This window comes from Equus przewalskii, chromosome 3 (assembly GCF_037783145.1).
Source record: "Equus przewalskii isolate Varuska chromosome 3, EquPr2, whole genome shotgun sequence".
Taxonomy (NCBI): Eukaryota; Metazoa; Chordata; class Mammalia; order Perissodactyla; family Equidae; genus Equus; species Equus przewalskii.
The window spans coordinates 20,370,599-20,393,460 of record NC_091833.1 but is presented as its reverse complement, the minus strand read 5'-3'; the positions used below and the strand labels follow the sequence as shown (position 1 = coordinate 20,393,460).

At 36.0% G+C, this 22,862-nt stretch overlaps 1 protein-coding gene across 1 annotated transcript in view; it reads right to left on the bottom strand.

Moving 5' to 3' along the window:
- Positions 1-22,862, bottom strand: part of ZFHX3 (zinc finger homeobox 3) — a 1,295,574-nt gene that overhangs the window by 681,669 nt on the left and 591,043 nt on the right. The window lies entirely within an intron of this gene.

Here is a 22,862-nt window from a genome sequence, read left to right as displayed (position 1 = left end):
CCATAGCACTATTTTTTTAAAGCTTTGTTAAAAAACAATCCCCTTTTAAGCAGCGACAGCCAGGACTCCGTAATCTGTACATACAATTTAATCCTTTAAAGAATCAGCAGGGCCCACATCAATCAAGAGCCTTCATCAACTTGTAAAAACAATATTTTGATTCAATCAGATTCAAAGCCCTGAAATTCTCGGCTAATTAATGCAGGGTCACTCAAGGGCTGTGCAATGGTGGCTGGAACAGTGGTCAAATATTTACCCTTGGCACACACACGTTTGCATCACCCAAGGATCTGAGTGATGGGCAAGAATAGATAATGCACTATGGCTACAGCAGCCTTCATCTGGCATAAGTATTTGGATAAATAATTATTTCCAAAGGAGGAAAGAAGAGAAACGATTCTGCTATCGTCAGAGATGCCACATGGAAGTAAAAGTCTGTTGAAGGTAAATGGACAGGGACCAGACAACACCTTGCTGACCATTCTGTTCTAATACTCTGCATGCCCCAAATGGAGACATGTTGTGTACAGACCTTCCTGTAACATTCAAAATAAATGACAGGTTTAGAATTTCATAAGACAGCACATTCAATCCATGGGATCTTCTTGTTAGGTCTAGATTCCTAAATTTTGCATTAGTTTGCCCTTGAGATACTTTGAGACCTTATGTATTTTGGCAGAGATGGGTGGGGGAGCATACACAGAATCATACTGTATATGTTTATTTCTAATTATGGCTACTGAGTATATTAACACTTTACGTACACATAAAAGCATATGATTTACTTACACAAATGCAGAAAGAGAAAGGATCAGGATGCCTCATTACTGAAAAAAGTAGTATTGTGGATTTCTTGTCTTAAAACCTGGGAGATAGAAAAGCAGACACTATATCTTTGCCCACTACCTTTCTTCTTTCTCACTTTTGGCATCTCCTCTAAACTCTGTAAACATTGTATACTGTGATTCTGGTTGTGGCATTGTACTATAGTTTTGCAAGATGTCATCATTGGGAGATACTGACTGAAGGGTATATGAGATCTCTGTGTTATTTCTTACAACTGCATGTGATTCCACAATTATCTCAAGATTACAAGTTTAATTTAAAAACTCACACATTGTATAGTTTTAGGACAGACATAGAATTGGACAGGCTTTTCCTGTTGTGGTTATTTAAACATTTCCACTCATGAGTCTGCCTCCTTTTCCTCACTTCCCAACTTTCCAAAAAATACTACAAAAAGCAAATAGGAGAAAACTGTTGACAGCAGCTTCCTCGTTCCTTAAGATTGTGGGACTGGGGAGTTATACTTCTGTTTTAAATGTTCTGAATTTATCTTCAAGGAGGCTAAAAGAGACAATATGTATCTGTGAGAAAAAAATTATGTAAATGATGGTCAGCCATGGACTTCCTTACAGCCTCCACATTTTTATGGTTATCACCGTATGAATTTTAATAACTGAGTGAAGATTGGAAAAATTATTTGTATGGAGGAAATAAGGTAATTACAAACATGTTCCAGATCAAATATCAAATCAATTTCGAATGAAGCCTTGGTGGTCATTTCAGGGACTCATGGCGATATGCAGACCGTGAACTTGCCTGTTGGTGAACTTTCTGACTGACATCCATCACTGGGGCCAATCTGATTGTTGAGCCATCAGCATTGATCACTGTGATAGACCAAATGAATGTTGTGGCTTTGCTCAAGCTCAGCATTTCACAAATATAACAAAGCTTAGATTCATAGGATGCTGCCAAGATAATTTTTCTTAAACACTCAGGCTGGTCTACCTGGGGCTTCTTGATAAAACATTTGGGCTGAACTAAATAGGCTCTTCCGTCAGACAACTGATTTGAATGATTTTTTTCCCCACTGTACTAACTGGTTATTTTGATTTTCTATAGTCATTTAAAAGACTTGCAGAATCACAGACTCACAGAATTTCAGCACCAAAAGATTCCTTAGGAATGCTACAGTCCAGGGTTTTCCCCAAAGTTTCATAGGTGTGAAATGAACAAATCTAGGAGAAGGGTATTTTCATGAAACCTATTTGGGAAATACTGAGCTAAAGAGTTTCAACTGTACAGATGGTTCCTTGCTTGCTCACAAGTTCTGGAAGGCTTTAAGGCATTAGTCTGCCTTATGACTCTACGAGAACATAATATGCAGGTTCTTCCAAGCTCACATTGAACACAGAATCCTCTTTTTTCCTTATTCCCCCAGATAAGAATTCCAATTAACAAGTTTTGAAACCCTACGGTGTAGTACAAATTATTTCATAGATAGGGAAACAGCGACTCAATGAAGTGATGTCTTATTTAAAAGACCTCCCTTACATGGAGTTAAAACTAGCCTCCAAGCCTTTAAATTCCCACTCTTGTCATTTCCACTGAAGCAAAACGCATTTATTTTAATTTTTATTGTGAAAAATTTCAAACATAGAGAAATAGATAATAATATCTGAATTCCCATTACCCACATTCAATAATGCTCTAGATTTTGCTTCATCTATCTCTTTTTTCAAATGCTTATTATATACATATGAAATGTTTAATTTATATGCCTTATTTATATTATATATATAATATTCTCTCTGGACAATGTAGAAAATACTTATATGTTACAAGGGATTAAATGAAAACATCCTGTTTTTAGCATGAAGAAGTACCAATTATTTCATTAAGGGTCTTAAAATAGTGATTACCTAATTTTGTAATTTCTTCCGTAGGTGTTAGTTGAAATTCTTCTGTATTAAAGAAGTTTCCTTCACTAACTGGGACTGTAGTTACCCAGAAATACAATTCACATGAGAAAGACAGGATAAATGCTTACTTATGTCTTTCCTTTTAGTTGCCGCTTTTCAGAATGTGAAGTTAATTCCAAGGGTTTCCAGTTAGTGATGGTGGTTGCTTTTGGTTTTCCTTTCCTTCTCTCTCTCTCTTCATTTAAGTTTCACTGGACTTAATATGTTTCAATCAATTCCATTCCTTATTCTTTTTGATGCTTGTAGTGTTCCATTTATTGTCCATGGGAGCCCATTCATGTTTATTCTTGTGTCCTTTGACATGATCTTTCATTTTTGATAGCTTCTTTGCTTTCTGGCACAATAAGAATCTTGTTGTGACCTTATATATTTCCTGCCACAGAATGGAACCGTTCAACTCTTTAAGAAGCCCTAGTATTTTTTAGTGGTAAATGGTATTTAGAGACCACAATTTGGACAATGTGTGTTCATTACTTTTGAGTTACCATCATTTTTAGGCCTGTTTAGTGGACAGGTCTAAGAAATACCCATCCTGCCTTTTAAAGAAAAATTTTCTCAATAGGAGGCATTAAATAATGGCCAGAGTTTGGACCTTCTCCAAGTATTTTCAAGAGAAGGGAATTTGGGGCCAGCCCAGTGGCAGGTGGTTAAGTTTGTGTGCTTTGCTTTGGTGGCCTAGGGTTCACTGGTTTGGATCCTGGGCATGGACCTACGACGTACCAGTTGTCAAGCTGTGATACGGTGGCATCCCACACAGAAGAACTAGAAGGACTACAAGTAGGTTATACAACTATGTACTGGTGCTTTGGAGAGGAAAAAAAAGAGAAAGGAATTTTATATTGTAACTTAGGCACAAGCCTACCAACATAGAGAATAAACTGAAGGCTTTAATGACTGGTTCACCTTTGTTTATGTGCATGATTTCATACGGAATATATTAATTCCTCTTAAAGTCCTATCTACATTAACATTTCAACTACAACAGTTGGGAACTAAGCCTAATAAGTAGTAGAATTCTGACTCTTCTGTTTACATCTGAAATCAGACGTCATTTGCAGGAAAAATAAATAAATTTATATAAATGAACACTTGTTACATTCAAATGGGTCCCAGGGATTAATCTAGAAGTGTTTAAGTATGAGCAGTAATTTTTAAAAAAAGTATTATATTTAAATAGTTACTAATTCTATTACAAGAATTGTAAAGGGTTAATATTTGCGTTACCACCCATGTCGCTAATCAACCACAAAACTTGGAACAAATTTTCCATTCAAAATAGCAGACTGGGTACATACATATACTTCCCGTTCCTTTCAAGTTCCCTCTGAAATAACTGAAACACTGCTTTTCAAATGAATGATGCATAATTATACTATGAAACAAAATATGGATCAACACAAGGACTAGAAAATCCTGGAATATAGAAAGCAAATGGAGTCACAACTGATTGGGAAAATCAGAGCAAGAAAAAACATATCACGAAACCCCAGAGTCGAGAATATCCTTCATAAAGGAGTTCTGGAGAAGTTCCAAGACACAATCAATACAAAGATTGGCCATATTGAAATTGGAATCCTTGTGAACATGTTCTTCACATCAGCTTTCACTCACCTTCCATGAAGTTGTATCTAATCTTCATAAACTCAAAGTTCCAATGTACTCATTCCCAGAAACCTCAAATAGACACATATCTCATTCCCAAAAAGCGCCAACATTCTTCACAGTTAAGATACAGGAAGATAGGAAATTAAGCCTAAATTTAATGATAACTGTTTGTTATCCAGATTTCCCATCTAAGCCCAACTCTTGCTTTGGAGTGATATCAGATGATACATAGCAGCAGAGTTTAAGCAGCCATATAAAATTCACATGCTGAGATTTGGGGATTCATTCCAGGTACTAACAACCTTGTGAAGCTCCAATCCCTTTTGTACTGTCTTGTTTTATATAAATTGCAACATCTGATTAATCCAAATACAAAAGGCTACGGGATACATTTCTTGCACTTAGTCTTAGGATGTGGGGGACTTACAACTTCAGGGTTGTGGAGAGTGCCTACAAACCACAACTTTCCCGAGGGAACCCTGATATGGTCTTGAAAAATGCTTCTGAAAATCTCAAGTACTGACCCTATCAGGGCTAATGAAGCCCCTTACTTTCCCATCTACTGTCACACCTACACATCTGACTGCCCCGCAAAAGTGAGCCTATAATACCTGTTCCGGATGAAACCCCTCCCATTAGAAACAAACCTAGAAAATTTAAATAAAACATAAAATTTTTAAATTTAAAAAAAATTTTTAAAAATTTTAAATCCACACTTTTAAATTCTTAAATCCACAACTAATCTTACAAAAAGAAGACATCTTCAGATACCAGGAAGGAAGAGTAGGCTGAAAACCAGAGAAGTAAGCAAATGAGCTGTCATTGTGGATAGTGTAGTGAGGACAGGGGCATGTGTTTCAAATTTAGGACACCAGTGATTTGGGACTTAATGACCAGAGAGAGACAGGAAATAAGATTGTATGCCCTGTGTGCTGAGAAGTTAAAATAACTCCCACATAATTTAGGATCCTCAGAAGGCTCATCTTTGGTAAAAGGTAAGCTAGAAAAAAAATTTGCCATGCTACTTAGAAAGATATGAAATCTCTCTCTACTTTGAATTTGCATAGAAAGAAAAGTTTTACTTGTACAAGGAGACCAGTCCCAGAAGCTAATGTAGTACAAAATCCTTCCAGACAGATATGCTCCAATCTGGGCAACAAGTGTTTCCACTGAAGATAAACTCACAATCCAAATTTACAAAATATACCATGAAAAAAATCTACCTCAAAGGAGAACCAGGAAAACCCATCAAACAGCATATTAGTACACTCTAGAACTTGTGATATAAACTTATAGATTCTGATCAGATTCTGACAGAGACTGTGATATGAGTGTGTATAAAATTATTAAAGCCAAATTAGAAAGAATAAAAAGCACATGAAAAGAATCACTCTCTATGAAAAATCAACAGGCAGACTGAATGAAAATTAAATAGAACTTTTTAAAATAAAAAAAAAATTTACTTAGTCGCCCAAATCTAAAAACTCAAAGAACAACCCAAAGATCAGATTGGAAATAGATGAAGATGGAATTAGTGAAATGGGAAATATATCTGAAGAACTTGTCCAGAATGCAGTACAGAGAGATAAAAATATGGAAAATGTGAAAAAGTGGTTAAGAGAAATGACATTTAGAGGGAGACATTCTAACATACATCTAATTAGAATCCCAGGAGAAGAAGAGACAGAGAGAATCAGACAGAAGATATATATGAAATAATGCCAGAGAATTTTCCGTAAGTAATAGAAGTCAGTTTCAAGGATCCTAATAAAACTCAAGCAGAACAGATGACAATCTATATTGAGACACATCATATTAAAATTGAGGAATAGTAAAGACAAAGAAAAGGCCTTAAAAGCATATAGTTTACCTTCAGATAAGAAATAGGTTGACAGTTGACTGTTGATCAGCAACAATGGAAGTGAGAAGCCCAGAGAATGAAAGTTTCAATGTATTTAGGGAAAATAACTATAAATATAGCTTTCTACAAATAGTGAGGAAAATATCTTTTAAAAACTAGGGTGAAAACAAAAACAGAGAGTTCGCCAACATTAAACCATTATTAAAGGAAAGTCTAAAGGTTATACTCTGAGCACTATGAAAATTATTACAAGTTGAAGATAGAGATATGATAACACATGAAAGGCACAGAGAGTAGAAAATATGTGGGTGAATCTAAAGAAATATTGACTTTAAAAGTAATGACTTGTAGGGTTAAATAGAAATAAAACATGGTAACAATATTATGAAGAGGGCAAGTACAGTTAAAATGTTCTAAGATCTTGTGTGATGCAGGAGTAGGCAAATATACTGATTATTTTTATAATTTGATTAGTTAACATATCTTAAAATAAACACACATGAAAAAAATAGGAACAAGGTTTATAATTTCCAAACTAGTACCAGGAAGAAAAAACATGGAGTAAATAGCAATTAATCCAAAAGAAGGCAAGAGAGGAAAAAAGTGTACATAGAAATACAAATATAAAATACAAACTAAGATAACCAAGATAAAAAAATTATCAAATTATAAAGTGCAATATAGGGAACACAATAATATGCTGTTTATAATGGACATATTAAAACCTACAGAAAAGTTGGAAGAATATGAAAAAATGTAAATGAAAGCAACACTATGGAGGAAAAAGCTATCACAGATATGCTATTTTTGGACAAAACAAATTTTAAGTCAAAAATTTATTAGAGATAGAGTGTCACTTCAAAAGGAAGATTTTAAAAAGTTAAAATGCATATGTACTCCATGACATAGTCTCAAAATGCATAAAGTAAAAGCTGATAGAATTACAAGGATTAATAAGCAAATTGATGAGTGATGAAGGTTTTAACTCATTTCTCTCTGTTATTGATAGGTGAAGTAGACAGATCAGTGAGGATATGTAAGAATTGAAAAACAGAAAACTAAAATTGACCTAATGAAAATATTAGGTTTTACCACATGAAACAGATAGTATTAGATGAGTTAAAAGTTGTCTGAGATTAGTAAAATTGATATCTAGTAAAATTTCTACTGTCTCTTTAGAATTTATAATAGAATTCTACTCTTTAATTTTCTCTGATACTCAGGATGTTTTTGCTATTGCTATATTTTTCCCCCACTGTGTCTTCAAAAGAGTTGTAAATACTTTTTTTTAATATATGAATTTAAACAGACACAGTACCACTGAAATAGGTTGGAACTTCAATTTTGCCTTTGGAGGTAGCTTTGTTAGTTAAAGAGCTATTTGCTGCTGGTTCAGAAATTATGTTCTGTGGATCTGAGTCTCAAAGGTCTTGGGGAGACCCAACTCTGTTTTGAAAGGTCAATTCAGAGCCATGTAGCAGCCAACTCGCAAGTCACAATTCGAGATCTATGACAGTTTCTCAACATCTGACTGCAATAGGGAAGGTAAAAAAAATAATTAGACAAGTGAGTTCACCAACTGACGATTAAAAAACTAAAACATTTGGAGATACACCCACTGCTTACCACTGAAGGGCCATTTTTAGAGGAAGACATAATCTGTGACAAGAATCAGCTGTACGACAACTGAAAATGACCTGGATAATGGCTGGATGTTGACAAAACTCCCAAACGTGCACCAATACCATAACTACTACCAATATGGTTCTCAGGACCGCATGTCAGGCTGGGAAAGTCATAATTTATTATTCTTTTTAAAACTTGAGTTAGACAATAGCAGCAGCATCATATTACCAAGAAATTGAAATTATGCATCAAAAATTTATCTAAAAGCAACCCAGACTGGTTATCAGACACATTCCCAAAGTTCTGCATGCCAGTACTCCACCACATTCATCACAAATTGCCACAGCAAAAGTATGTAAACTGAGCTATGAAATGTTAGCTGTGTTCAACATTCTCAGAAGACTTTTATCCAAGGTACTAACGCCTTTATCAGGATTTGGACCTCTTTCCCAATAAGCAAAACATCCCCAATGGAGAAGAAGGAATTGGAGGGCTTGAATAATTTATAGAGTTTAAAAGTGCCAAATTTTATAAAAATGGAATACATCATTTAATATTTCATCCAGAGAAAAACTGTCAATGCTAACCATATATATTTTAAATAAAATGTACTATTCCCAAAAATGCAGAATTTTCATTTTGACCTCCAACAATAGAAATTTCATATAGCACATCGTAAGTATATAGAACACTGCACCAACCAACTACAAAACAGAATACACATTCTTTTCGAGCACACGTGGAACATTTACAAAAATGTGACATATACTGGGTCATAAACGATAACACAAATCTCAGCAATTTCAAAGGATTGAAGTGATTGACCTCATTATACACTGCTACTACAAAGAACATGGAAATGTTCTCTGACTATCTGCAGTTAAGCTAGAAATCAATAACATAAAGATAATTAGGGAAACCTCCATAAGTTCAGAATTTAGGAAGCACTTCTAAAAAAGAAAACCCATAGGTCAAAGAAAGAAATCCTAACAGAAATTAGCAAATATTTACAACTGAGTAACAATGAAAATGCTAAAGTACATTTTAAAACTTACAGAATGCAGGTAAAACTGTATGTCGAAGAAAATACATCACTTTAAATGTGCACTTTAGAAAGGAAGAAAGGATAAATATTAGTGCAACAAACATCCATCTTAAAGTAGAAAAAGAATAAAATATATCAAAAAAGAGTAGAGGATTTTTAGACCTAACTACCAACATACAGGAATACAGAAGAGAAGGGAACATGTTCACCAGTGTCACAGACACGCAATCGGCGAAAGTCGGACTGTGGAAAACTCTACATGACAAATGACCTGTTTTCTCTTCAACAAATAAATTGCTGGAGGAGGGAGAAAGGGGTGGGGGAGGGAATGTATAGAATCAAGAGGCTTAGGGTCTGGTTCTAATAAAAATCGATTTAAAAAATAAAGAATAAAAATGATCTTTATGAGACAACTGGGGAAATTTGAACCCTGACTGGATATTTAATTATATTACGGAAATATTGTTAAATTTTTAGATGTGATAGTGGTATTGCTGTCAAAAGTTTTTCTTACATTTTTAAGTGAAAAAATCAGGGTGGAAGAAAGCATATATATTATGATATCATTTATCTAAGAAGGGAGATATGCTATGATAGATGAGTGAATTTAATCATATATATGATACTGTTAATAATTTTTAGATATGAAAACATTGACGTGTCTATATTTTGTAAAGAACTTATTTTATACAAAAAAATAAGCAAAAAATAAACAGTAATGGCTCTCCTTTAGGGAGAGAGAGGTAACAGAGAGACAGTAATAGAAGTTATACTGTTAGCTATGAACATATCTTGTCTTGTGAATTTGCCTTTGGAATCTAGTAAAAGCATAAAACATTAAATTAAAAACGCAATCCTTAAACATTGAAATTAAAGATGAAACAATGTCGCCTAACTGTGTAACTAGTTGGAAATATTATCCCTTGGAGAAGAAATAGCCCAAGAGTCTAAAATATAGTAAGTTGACAGTAAATCTTAATGAAATATACTCTAAAAAAGTCAAACTATTTTCAATAATTATATCGTTGGTGGTAATATTGGTATTGTTACACGGAGACTTTTCTATATGTATACACACTGTAAAGAAAATAAGAAGTCGTATGGCACAGGGATTCTCAGCATGGGAGAAAGGATATGCAGGTTGATGAAGGTAAGTAAAAGCCTGTAGCCCTGAATTTGAATTGGAAGTATCAGTATGAACTCATGATTATAAAAAAAGCATGTCCTAACTTTGTCTATTGAAAACTCTTAAAAACCATGACCGACCTATTATAAATGAGCAGGTCTAACATTGAGATTGTGGTCTCTAATTATTTCCAACCAAGAGGAACCAAGGATCCTTGGAAAAATAATTGATTCCCAGTCTGGGACAGAATTGTACAAGATGAACATGGAGCATCTCGCAGTGCCAAAAATCATGGAGGGTGCCACTGATGACAAGGGCTATATCAAAAGGACACAGGAGCCAATTTATAGGGGTTCCCACTGGCCACAAATGAAACAATATGAGCAGTAGCAATGAGAATAATAACTTAAGCCCATCAAAAGACATCACCTTATTAAAATCCATGAGTTTGTAATAATACTTTGGATGACATTGGTCATCATTAGAGTATTCTAGAGAACCAATTCATTATTTTGAAAACTGGAAAATAAAGGGAAAGAATTGAATATTTGTCCTGCATTTCCCACATAAATTTTACCTGTAACCAAATATTTGCTGAGAAGTTATTTTGTTTTAAGAAATGTTCTGGCTAATAAACAGAAGGCAAATGACAGAATATTGCCATTTTGCAACTACTAATGAATTAATGGATCAAGGCAATAATCATCAATAGCTGTAACATTACAACAAAGAAAATCAGACCTCGTGTGTCTCCTGATGAAAGTATATGTCACCCCTTATAAAGCATTTTTGAAAAAAAACCCCACCAGGCCAGTATCTGATTAAACTTGTAGATCTAATTATCAATTTATACAAAATACAGGAACAGAACACATTAAACGATAGCAGGGGGATGCAAAGAGCAAAATCCAAACCATGGGTAAATCCATAAGACAAATGATTTGGTTTCTTTAATCAACCAACTTACAAAGAAAACAAAGCAAAAATAGGAAGCAAAAGAGAGAGATGAGGAATCTAAAGATGAAAAAGAGATGTAAAAGTCCTATCAATAAATGAAATGTATAGATTTGAATCTTGATTCAAGGAAACCTAAAAACAAAAATGCGACAATTAGGAAAATGAGAAGTTATTGGATATTTGATGATATTTAGGAATTATTGTCAATAACTTTTAGATATGAAAATGTTGCTGTGTCTATATTTCGTAAAGAAGTTCTTAGCTTTTATAGATATATTCAGAGTTGCAAATGGAAAGATATGTATCAATGTTTCTTTAAATAAATATTTTCTTTAAATAATGTGGGAGAGGGGAAGAGGAGAGATAGGAAATAAAATATCATGAATTGATAGCTGCTCAAGCTGGATGATAGGTACATTAAGTTCACTCCACTATTTCCTGTCCTTTTATATATATTTGGAATTTTCCAAAATATAAAAAATTTTTTAAACCACCTTTCCTTATCATTTAGAGATATACTAAAATGTTTATGGAGACAATGCCATGCTGGCTGAGATTATGCCCTAAAAAATAATCTAAGGGAAGGGGAAAGTGGAAAGGGATATAGACGAAACAAGACTGATCATTTATCAACAGTTATTGAAGTTAAGTGATGAGTACCTGATGGTTCATTTTACTATTCTCTCTTCTTTTGCATATGCTTGAAATTTTCCACAATAAAAAGTTTTTTAATTTTATTTTACAGAGAAAAGTAGAAAGCAGGAAACAGTAAAAATAAGAGCAGAAATAAATGGAACTCGAAAATAAATATGCAGTGGAATGACTCAACAAAACAGTTTTTTTTTAAGGCTGGGCTTTTTTTTTTTTTTTTTTTTTTTGAGGAAGATTAGCCCAGAGCTAACATCTGCTGCCAATCCTCCTCTTTTTGTTAAGGAAGACTGGCCCTGTGCTAACATCTATGCCCATCTTCCTCTACCTTATATGTGGGACGCCTTTCACAGCATGGCTTGACAAGCGGTGCCATGTCCGCACTCGGGATCCAAACCGGCGAACCCCGAGCTGCTGAAGCGGAACGTGCAACTTAACCACTGCGCCACCTGGCCAGCCCTCAATTTTTAATTTTTGAAATGAGTAACAAAACTGACAAGCCACTCATCAGATAAATCAAGAAAAAAATAGAAAAGATAAAAAATCAGTGTTAGTAATGAAAATAAAGATTACTCATAGATGTTGCAGATATAAAAATGCATAACAAGAGGATATCATGAGCACTTATAACAATAAATTGAAGAATTTAGATAAAATTGACAAATTCCTAGAATAAAACTTACCAAAAGTGGCCCCAAAAGGAAAAGAAAGCCTAAATATTGCCAGAAACTTTTAAAAAATAATTGAATCAGCAATCAAAAATCTTTCCACAAAGAAAACTAAGTGCCTTGGTGGCTTTACCAATGAGTTTTATCTAACAATCAGGGAACAAATAATTTTAATATCAAACAAACTACACTTAAATACACACAAAAGGGGAACACTCTCCCAATTAATTTTATGAGGCTAGCAAAACTGGATGCCAAACGCTGACATGGACATTATGAGAAAGGAAAATTATGGAAAATATCACTCAGAAAATAGATTCAAAATTCTAACTAAAGTATTAGCAAACCAAATCCAGCAATATATAAAAATGATAATATGTCATGCCCAAGTAGGATTTATGCTAGAAATGAAAAGTTTGTTTAACATTAGAAAATTAATTACTTTAAGTCAGTACATTAACAGATTAAAGAGAATAATGATCTGATTTTCTCAATAGATGCAAAAAGAATTTGATGAAATTCAACATCCATTCAATATAAAAACTTTTAGCAAAATGGGAATAGAATTAAATACCCTTTGCCTGATAAAGGGTATTTACCTCTGGCAAACATCTTATTAATAGTGAAACACTGAAAGTCTTCTATTTGAAATTGGGAATAAGAAAGCACTCTTACTTTCACTACTGCTATTCAACATTGTACTAGAGGTCACAGCTAGCACAAGAAGCAAAATAAAAGGTATGATTGGAGAGGCTGAAACAGAATTATTCGAATAAGATATGATTGTGAAGGTAAAAAAATAAAAGAAAATCTAAAAATAAGTTATCAGGAAAGTTTAGCAATGTTATTCTGAATCAACATAGAATAAACAACTGTATTTCTATATAATTCAACTAAAAGTTATAAAATTAAATTTTAAACAGATCCTATTTACAAAAGCATAAAAATACAATGTGCCTAATAATACATCTAAACATTTATTGGAATAATTTTAAACGATCTGAATAAATAGAGAACCATTCCACATTCAAAGATGGAGAGGCTCAATAGTGAAAAAATATCAGTTACCTCCCAATGGATCTATGGATTCCAGGCAATCTCAATGAAAATTCCAATAAAAACAATTGAATCAGTAATCAAAAATCCTCCCACAAAGAAAACCAACAGGGATTTTATTGCTGGAAATTTACAAGAGTAATTAAGACAAAACTAAGATCGCGAGGAGATAAGACTTGTCCTGCCAGAATTTTTATAAACCCATATCAATTAGAACAGCACGATGTTAGTGGATAGAAGATGAAATGACCAACAGAACAGAATAAAGTCTAGGAGCAGGTCTGGGAAAATATATCTCTAGATATGTGACAGAGGCGATATTCCAGAATCAGTGCAGAAATGAGTGACTTTTCAATAAATGATGCTGGGACCATTGGCTACTCATTTGACTACAGATAAAATTGTACTCAGACCATAAACAAATATTGATAACAAAAAGATAGAACAACAAAACAACAAATAAAAACCTTATTCTGGGAAACAAAAACACATTTCTAAATATTTCATGGCTCAAAAGAGAAATCACAATGAAAATTAGAAAATATTTATAACTAAAGGATAACAAAACATTATATATAAATATTTGCAAAAGTAACGTATATATACCGATATTATATGCCAATCATGTATATATTTGGTGTATATATTTATATATATAAATAAGTATATATATACACACACATATATCTGGTATATATTTGGCATATATATCCCAAAATCTTGTAGAATGCAGAAAGAACTCCTTAGAGAAAAATTAGTAAAGAAAAAGTCTAAAACTTGAGGACCGAAACATCTAACTCAAGAAATTAGGACAGCAAATGCAATAGAAATAAAGAGTGGCTGGAAAAACTGTAGAATTTTCCCAAAATTTCATCCGGGGGCAGGGAAGATTAAGCCCGCAAGTGGGTCTATTAGTTTCCTAGAACTCCCGTAACAAATTACCACAAACTTGTTGGCTTAAAACAACAGAAATTTAATTTCCTGCAGTTCTAGAGACCAGAAATCTGCAACAAAGGTGGCGTTAGTGTTAATTTCTTCTGGAGGCTTTGCAGGAGAATCCGTCCCATGCTTCTCTCCTAGCCTCTGTTGGCGAAGGCAGTCCTTGGTGTTGCTTGGCTTATAGATGTATAACTCTGTCCTCTAGCTCTGTCTTCACATGACTTTTCTGCTGTGTTTCTGTGTGTCTCAAATCTCCCTCAACTTTTTCTTATAAGGCCCCCAATCTTTGGATTTAAGGCCCACCCTAAATCTGGGATGATAGCATCTCAAGATCCTTAATTTAACTGTATCTGCAAAGACCCCATTTCCAAATAAGGTTACATTCACTAGTACCTGAGGTTAGGACTTGGCCATATCTTTTTGGGCCCACAATTCAATCCACTGTGGGTTTGAAGGGGCAAGTGATATGAAGAATGAAACTACTTTTTGTTTATACCCTCACTGAGACCAGATCATTCAAGAAACCAACTATGAGGGCTGTAAATATTTGAAAGGTGGAGATACATTGTGATTTGTTGCAGATGATATGATCATCTATAATAGAAAACTCAACAGAACAACAAACAAACTATTAGAACTACTGAAAATGTCCAGCACTTTTGCCAGATATAAGATTAACTCAAAAAAATCAATAGCATTCCTCTACCAACAATAACCAATTAGAAACTGTAACAGAAAACAAGATGCCATTCACAACAACATCCAAAACTAAAAAGTGTCAAGTAATAAACCTAATGCAAAGGGCACAAGGCCCGAATAGAAAAAATTTCTGAAATTTATTGAAGGATACAAAGTAGGTCTGAATAAGAAAGAGACATACCCTGTTCACGATGTTAACAATTTAATATTGTCAAGGTATAAATTGTTTCAAAATTAGTCTGAAAATTCCCTATAATTTCAATCAAAATTATACCAGGATTTTAAAAAGATATGAACAAAATTATACTTAAATTTATATCAAAGTATAAATAGAACAAAAATATGGGACTTATTCTACGTATATCAAGATATAACACAAAGACATAGCACAGTATTAGAACACATGTGGTGTGTTGCCAGAACAAACAAATAACCAATGGAATGAGTGTGTTGCTTACTAAATGGTTTGGGGAAAATGATTCACACAGAGGGGGAAAAGTCAGGTGGATCCCTATGTCACACCATATTGGAAAGGGACTTCCAGGGGATTAAGAAGTGTAGAGCAAAAGGTGAAAGTATACGCTAAAAGAAGAAAAAGAATGAGAAAATCTTTGTGATGATGGAAGGTGGTAGGGGAAGGAAACTATAAAGCAAAAGTATTAACGGGTACGACAACATCAAAATTATGGATTTCTAATAAATGAAAGCCATTTGTAATGTCTAAAGTCACTGCAGATTTTCACATCAAAAAGACACAATGAACAAATGAGCAATGAGAAAATTACAGGAAACCAGTAAGAAAAAAAAATGGACAAAGGATATGACTAGGCAATTCAAGGAGGGGAAAAGTCTGAATGTTTATAAATGTATGAAGATATAACGTTGCTAGCAATAGGTGAAATTTATTTGAAAACAACCGTGAGATACTACATTACACCTATCAGACTGGCAAACATTAGGAAGAGTTGGCAAAGATACGAACCCTCAACATAGTGCTAGTGGGAGCATAAAATAGAAGAGTCCTTCGGAAGAGCTACCCAGGAATTCCTATTGGCTTAAATAGCCTTATATCTTAAATAGGACTGCAGTTGCATTTCTCCTCAATACCCCAGAGAAGCTCTTGCACAGGTCTCCAAGGAAACGTGTGTGAGGATGTCTGTCTTGGGGTTGCTTGTACAAGCAGGAGATTTCCTCAGGATGCTTTCACTGCAAGTAATAGAGCTCATTATCTTCCCTTCCCCACACATAAATAACTTCTCCATCTGTGTCCCTCTTTCTGTCAATAACATCACCCCTGCTACCCAAGCTTGAGATTGCTTGCCTGACTATTAATCATCTTATTTATTTCTGTCTCTACTCTCCTCTTCCAGATCAGCACGTCCCATGGGCCAGATGAAGGCCTCCAATGTCCTCTTGCAAAGGCACCAAGAACTGCTTGGTTGCTAAATCCAAGGGACAGTGTTCAGTCCTTAACTTCCTTGCTCTCTCAGCTGCATTCAAAAGAATCAACGATTCCGTTCTTGAAACACTATCCTCCCTTGGGATCCATGACTCATTCTTTTCTAGTTTTCATCCTACTTCGTTGGTCACATCCTTTGGTCCTTTTTGCCTGTCCATTCCTTAAGTGCGCATGTTCCCATGGTTCTAGCTAGGCCCTCTTCTATTTTGATTTTATTTGCACTGTTACCATTATTATGCTGATGGCTTTGACATGGTTATCTGAGCCCAGATATTCTGACCGATACTCAAATTTATATCCCTTTACTGGATATCTCTTCCTAAATATCCCTCAAGAACCTCAAATTCACTTTAACTGAACTCACCACATTTTCCCCCCTCACCCACCAGTCCCATGTTGGCTTCTAAGTCATTGAGCCATTCATTCCTTTGTCTATACCTAAGGGTCATCTGTGGCTCCTTCTTTTTCCTCCACTCTACATCCTATCACTCTGGAGTCCAGTAGATTATACCTCTTAAATAGCTCTCAGATCTAGCTTCTTCTCTTCATTCCCACTGCTAATGCCCTGGGTCAGCCATCATTGTTTCTCTCCCTGACTACTTTCTAATCTCTCCTCTCCTTTCTAACCTGCAGCTCTGCCTATGTCATTGCTTTCAGGATAGAGTTCAAACCTGCTCCTGTTTCTCTCTCTCTCCAGCTTCACTTCTGACCTCCTCCCCCACCTCTACTCAGCCTGTGCTGACCATCTCTATCCACCACCCTTCCTCCTGCAGGGAACTTCTTTCAGCTTCCCTGGATGGCTCTTGCCTCTGGGCCTTCAAATACATTACCCAGGGCACTCTGAGTACCCACTTTATCACCTGTCCTCCCATCTCAGCTTTAACATCACCTTTTTATAAGCTTTCTATGGTTAGGATAAGTGTTTCTCCTATATGTTCTCATAGCACCCATCATTGCACAATTCATGATAACACTCAATTTCTATTTTCTAGTTCTCTGTCTTCTCTACTGGACAGAAAGCTTCTAGTGGGTAGGAAACATCAATGCAACTCAGCATCATATTCTTATATCTACTACAGTCCTCAGAGTCCATAGACAATAAATACGCCTGGCACAAATGAAGAAATAAATGAATGCATCCTACATACTTCCACCATGTTGATTCTGCTTAATGCATAAAGTGCAATCCATCACCTCCCTTAAAAAGAAATCAGTGACTCCTCATTGCATGCTGAACCAAATTCAAATGCTTTAGGCAGGCATTCATGATGCCTGCAATCTGCTCTAGCCTACTTTTCTGGCTACTGCTCATCATCACATCTTCTATTTTCCAGCCAACCTGAATAACTCACATGTGTATATGACCCTCTGATTCTTACCTTCCTGTCCTGGCTCCCGTGGTTTCCCAAACTCTCTATGTGCATTATCTATACATGTCTCAGTTCTACTGATCATTCAAAACCCAACAACCATGGCTCTTCCATGGAGCCTTTCCTGATCTTGCCTTTTGGAAACTGTCTCCCCTTCCTCTGGCTTTCCACAGGACTAGATCTGTACATTTCTTATGGGCCTTATCACTGTGTATCTGTAGATGATATATGTGTCTTTTCCCACTTGGGATGGCAAGCAACTTGAGAGCAGTAAATGTATCTTTTTGAAAATCTGTGTGTACTAGGTTGAATAGTGTCCCCACCCCCCCCAAAATTTGCGTCCACCCAGAAGCTTATAATATGAACTTATCTGGAAGAGGGTCTTTGAAGATGTAATTATTTAAATTAAAATGAGGACATATTGAGTTAGGGTAGGCCCTGGATCCAATGGCTGGTGTCCTTATAGGAAGGCCATGTGATGACACATAGTGGAGAATGCCATGTGAAGATGGAGGCAGAGATTGGAGTGATGCGTTGACAAGCCAAGGACTGCCAGCAACCACCAGGAGCTAGGAGCAGGCACGGCTTTCAGAGGGAGCATAGGCCTGATGAGACCTTGATTTTATACTTCCAGCCTCTAGAAATGTGAGAGAATAAATTTCTATTGTTTTAAGTCACCCAGCTTGTGGTAAGTTGTTACAACAAGTCTAGGAAATGAATATAGTATATCCACTAGAGTTCAGTAAAGCCCTTGAGTGCTAAATTTAGTAACTGTTGCATGAATAAATGAATGAATGTTGAGGGCTGCATTGCATTACTGTGGGACATACAGTGACATCATCACTGTCACTGTAGACATTTGAGATGGTCACTGGTGGCTCCCAAACATCTCATCACAAAGGCATGAAGAAAGGGTGAACTGCTTCAAAGGTTGATTCAATGTGAGGGAAGGGGATCAGGGGCTCCTGACAGGCTGCTAGAGTACCCCAGGCTCCTAGTGTAGCTCAGAAGTGGGGGCAGGACAGTTGGGGAAAGGCAGGTCCCTAAGAGAGTTGCAAGGCTTTCTCTGTAGGAACAAATCCCAGGGCACTTTAGGAAGCTCACAGACTTGTATCTGCTTTTGCTTTCTCTGCAGTTTCCTTTCCATCAAATGTCTTCCTCAGGACAAATTCTTCTGGTCCAGCCAGGTCAAGCCATGCACCACCTTTCATCCATAAATATCAGTTCACATCTGTTCTCTTTCACTGGCCAAGAGTAGGACTTAAAATTCATACTGGAATGCTAGAATACCTTTCTTGGTCATACATTTTTTTTAAATAATATCTTAAAGAGTGGGTTTCTCCATACCTTCCTAGTTCTTATAGAGAAGGACGGGTTTGTTCTCTGTGACCTTTAAAGTCTGATGTCACACGTAATACCTCACCTTCCTGCTCTGGGCTCTAGGTGGACTCTCACTGCATGTCAATTATCTCTCCATTAGCCATGTGGGTATCAGACAAAGGAAAGTCACAGGTTGGATGTCAGCCACCTAACCTGCTTTTAGGAAGTCTCTTCTTTTTGTCAGTATGGATGTCCTTGGGATGCAGAGTTTTGTTACAATCTATCCAAGAAAAGCCAATCTGAAACCAGGACCAGCTATATAAATTGCAGGGTCCGATGCAAAATGAAAATGTGGGGTTCTTTTGTTTAAAAATGATTAGCATTTCAAGGCAGTAACAGAAGAGCATTAAGCCAGGAGCAGGGCACTTCTGAGCAGAGGGCCCATGTGACTGCACAGGTTGCACACCCACGAATCTGAACCCATCAGCAGTTGAAAACCAGATGTTACATTTCACAAGCAAACACTAACAGCATTTGGATTGTCAATTGCTTTGGGTTTTGTCCACTGCTGCCTCCCTATATTACTACAGGTCATCAAAAATGATGGCAGCTGATCGAGAACTGTATAAGCGGTTTACACAATGAAGAATAAATTCAAGATTAAAATGTCATTAAAATAACAACAAACAACTCTAACAATCCATTGGTGAATACACTTCCCCTGGTATAATGAAGCTTACTTTCAGGACAGAGAAAGATGAGGCTTCTCTTTAGAGAACAGAATTTTTATTTTGTGAGTTCTTGAGATTATTGACATCAATTGGCTTCTCCTATTTGGGAAGTTTTATGCTCAGATTTTGCTGCAGATGTTAGCTCTTCCCTTCTAGTTTTCCCCACCCACCCCAACCCCACATATTGGGGTAAGGTTGGGAGCGCTGGAGTTATTGGATAATGGAGTCAAGAAATATATACGGAGCATCTTATTTGTGCATGGAAACATCCCAATATTTTACAAGAGAAAATATTGAGACCTTCTTTGTATGAGTGTGGGATAACTTGCCTATGCACACCAATTGGACGAACCTCCAAATCTGGATAAGACTGTACTAACTAGATTGGACCAAAGGCTACAGAGAAAGATCCAAAGTGGCCTAGTTCTAAAGAAGCAACATCCTCCCTGGGAAGAAACCATGAGAAACCTCACAAGAGATGGAACCTGAAATGTGACCTAGAAATATAAAGGCAGCTGACTTTTTCTTCCCTGTCCCATTTCTCCTTGTCCCATAGTCCCATGGCTGCCATATCTTTTGACTTAGCATACAGATCATGGTCTCTCTTCTAATAGCATTGTGGATCCTTGAAACCTATACCAGTGAGCTTGTCACTGTCTACACAGGCTTAGCCTACCACCTCCACCACCCTACTCCTTCTAGATTCATGATAACCTGAATCTGGTTCATCATGAACACCGCTGCCCTGAACCTAGGGATTGGAATCTAGTCTGACTCCAAATCTGGAAGCTATACTTAACACCTAACACAATGCCCTGCCCAGAGCTGGTGGTCAATAAATACTTGAGGAAAATCTCAACACCATGAGTGACAGCCTTTTTTTCTAGAAAATATTTAGTGTTTTACCAACAAATATATTTCCATATTTCTAAGTTTTATGTCTTAGAAAACTCAATTCATCTCTTGACACTTAAGCATATATTGTCTTGTGACATTTAAAAAGTTGCTTGTACTTTTATTTAACAATTGTTTGGCACTCTGTTTTAACATGTCATGTGTGCATTTTTACTTTCCTTTTTCTTCAATTAAAATAAAACTCACTGAGGGCAGAGAACAGGTTTATGGTTTTGTACATCCCCCCCATGAACCCAATGGATCAGGCATTTAATCGATAATTGCTTTGATTTCTAGTTCCGCGGCATCCTACTGCTTTGTTCAATTTTGTCACTTTCACCACATTCACCCCACCAGATATTCCTGGGCATATATGGCATTTGAAAATACAGACTTTAATATTTTAAAAAGTCATGCTATCTTGAAAATAATGTTAAATGAATGAAAAGCAAGTTACCAAAAGAGATGCTTAATCTAACCTGTTAAAACAGAATAAAGAATACTGTAACAAACATCTATGGATAATAAAAGCACAAACGGTTAGGAACAAAACACATCAACTTCAAGAGAGAAGGAGGGGAATGGGATTAGGGGGTTGTGACTTCTCATTTCATAATAAAGAAAAGAAAACCAGAAAAAAAAGGTCTGAAGCAACTATGGCAAAATGTTAACATTTTAAAATTTGGGTGGTGGGTTTTATTACGTAAAATATTTTACTCTAAAACAATGTTTTAATTGTTTCAATTTTGGAGGCCACAGAAAGTTTGGGCACAGGGACAAACCTACCTCTTACGATGCTCAGGCCGCATTCTGGTTATACAGTCACGCGTCGTTTAACAACGGGGACATGTTCTGAGAAATGCATCGTTAGTGATTTTACCACTGTGCGAACATCATAGAGTGTCCTTACACAAACCTAGATGGTACAGCCTGCTACACACCTAGGCTGTACGGCACTCATCTTATGGGACCACTGTCATAACTGTGGTTCATCATTGATCAAGACATTGTTCTGCGGTACGTGACTGCATATTCAGATATAACGAAACTAGGAGCTCCTAATTTTAACTGAGATACCATGCAGTAGAGACACAGAAGCAAACACCTTCCCATTATGAAAAGCAGTCATATCACTAAAGTGAAGCGAAGAGAACCAAGGCCTTTTTCCAGCAGTGGGGGCTGCTCTAATCTTCTATACTATACCCCAAAAAGCTCTTAAGAAGAACCATTTACATTTATTTAAATCTTTCACGTAAAACCACAACATCTATGAAGTCCTAATTCTGACTGCTTTCATTTGGTTCCCTTCAATCTCCTTGGTAAAATAATTTACAATCTGATGGATGGCCTTAAGATATCACGCAAGTCAATAACAAAAAGAGATGAATACCGGGCGGCCCGGTGGCATGGTGGTTAAGTTCGTGCGCTCCACTTAGGTGGCCAGGGGTTTGCCGGTTTGCATCCTGGGTACGGACCTACGCACTGCTTATGGAGCCATGCTGTGGCAGGCATCCCATGTATAAAGTAGAGGAAGATGAGCACAGATGTTAGCTCAGGGCTAATCTTCCTTAAAAAAAAAAAGAAAATAGAGATGACTATCCCAATATAAAATGGGCAAAAACATGAACCGATAACTCTCAAAGGTAATATAACTGGTTCATAAGCCCATGAAAAAATTAAATTTAATTAAAACATTGAGATGTTCTTAAAACAATTGGATTGGCAAAGACTAAAAGTAAATGAACATCTGAAAGTTGGATGAGAATGTGCTCTCATAGAGAGCTGAAAAGAACATAAATTGATATAAACTTTCTAAGATCTTGAAAAGGGTTTTACCCTTCAAACTAGTAAATTCCATCTCCAGAAAGCCTCCCTAAAAAATTCATCACAATATTATTTATTCTAACAAGTGAATAAACTGAAACAAGTTATATGGCCAATACTAGGAGAAAGAATACAGAAATTATATAATTATGGGATGGAATACTATGCCATTGACATGCTCATTAAAAATACTCAGCAAAAAGAAAATCATACATCACCATTAATTAAAATAAATAGCAAAACAGACACCAAATATAGCATAATCT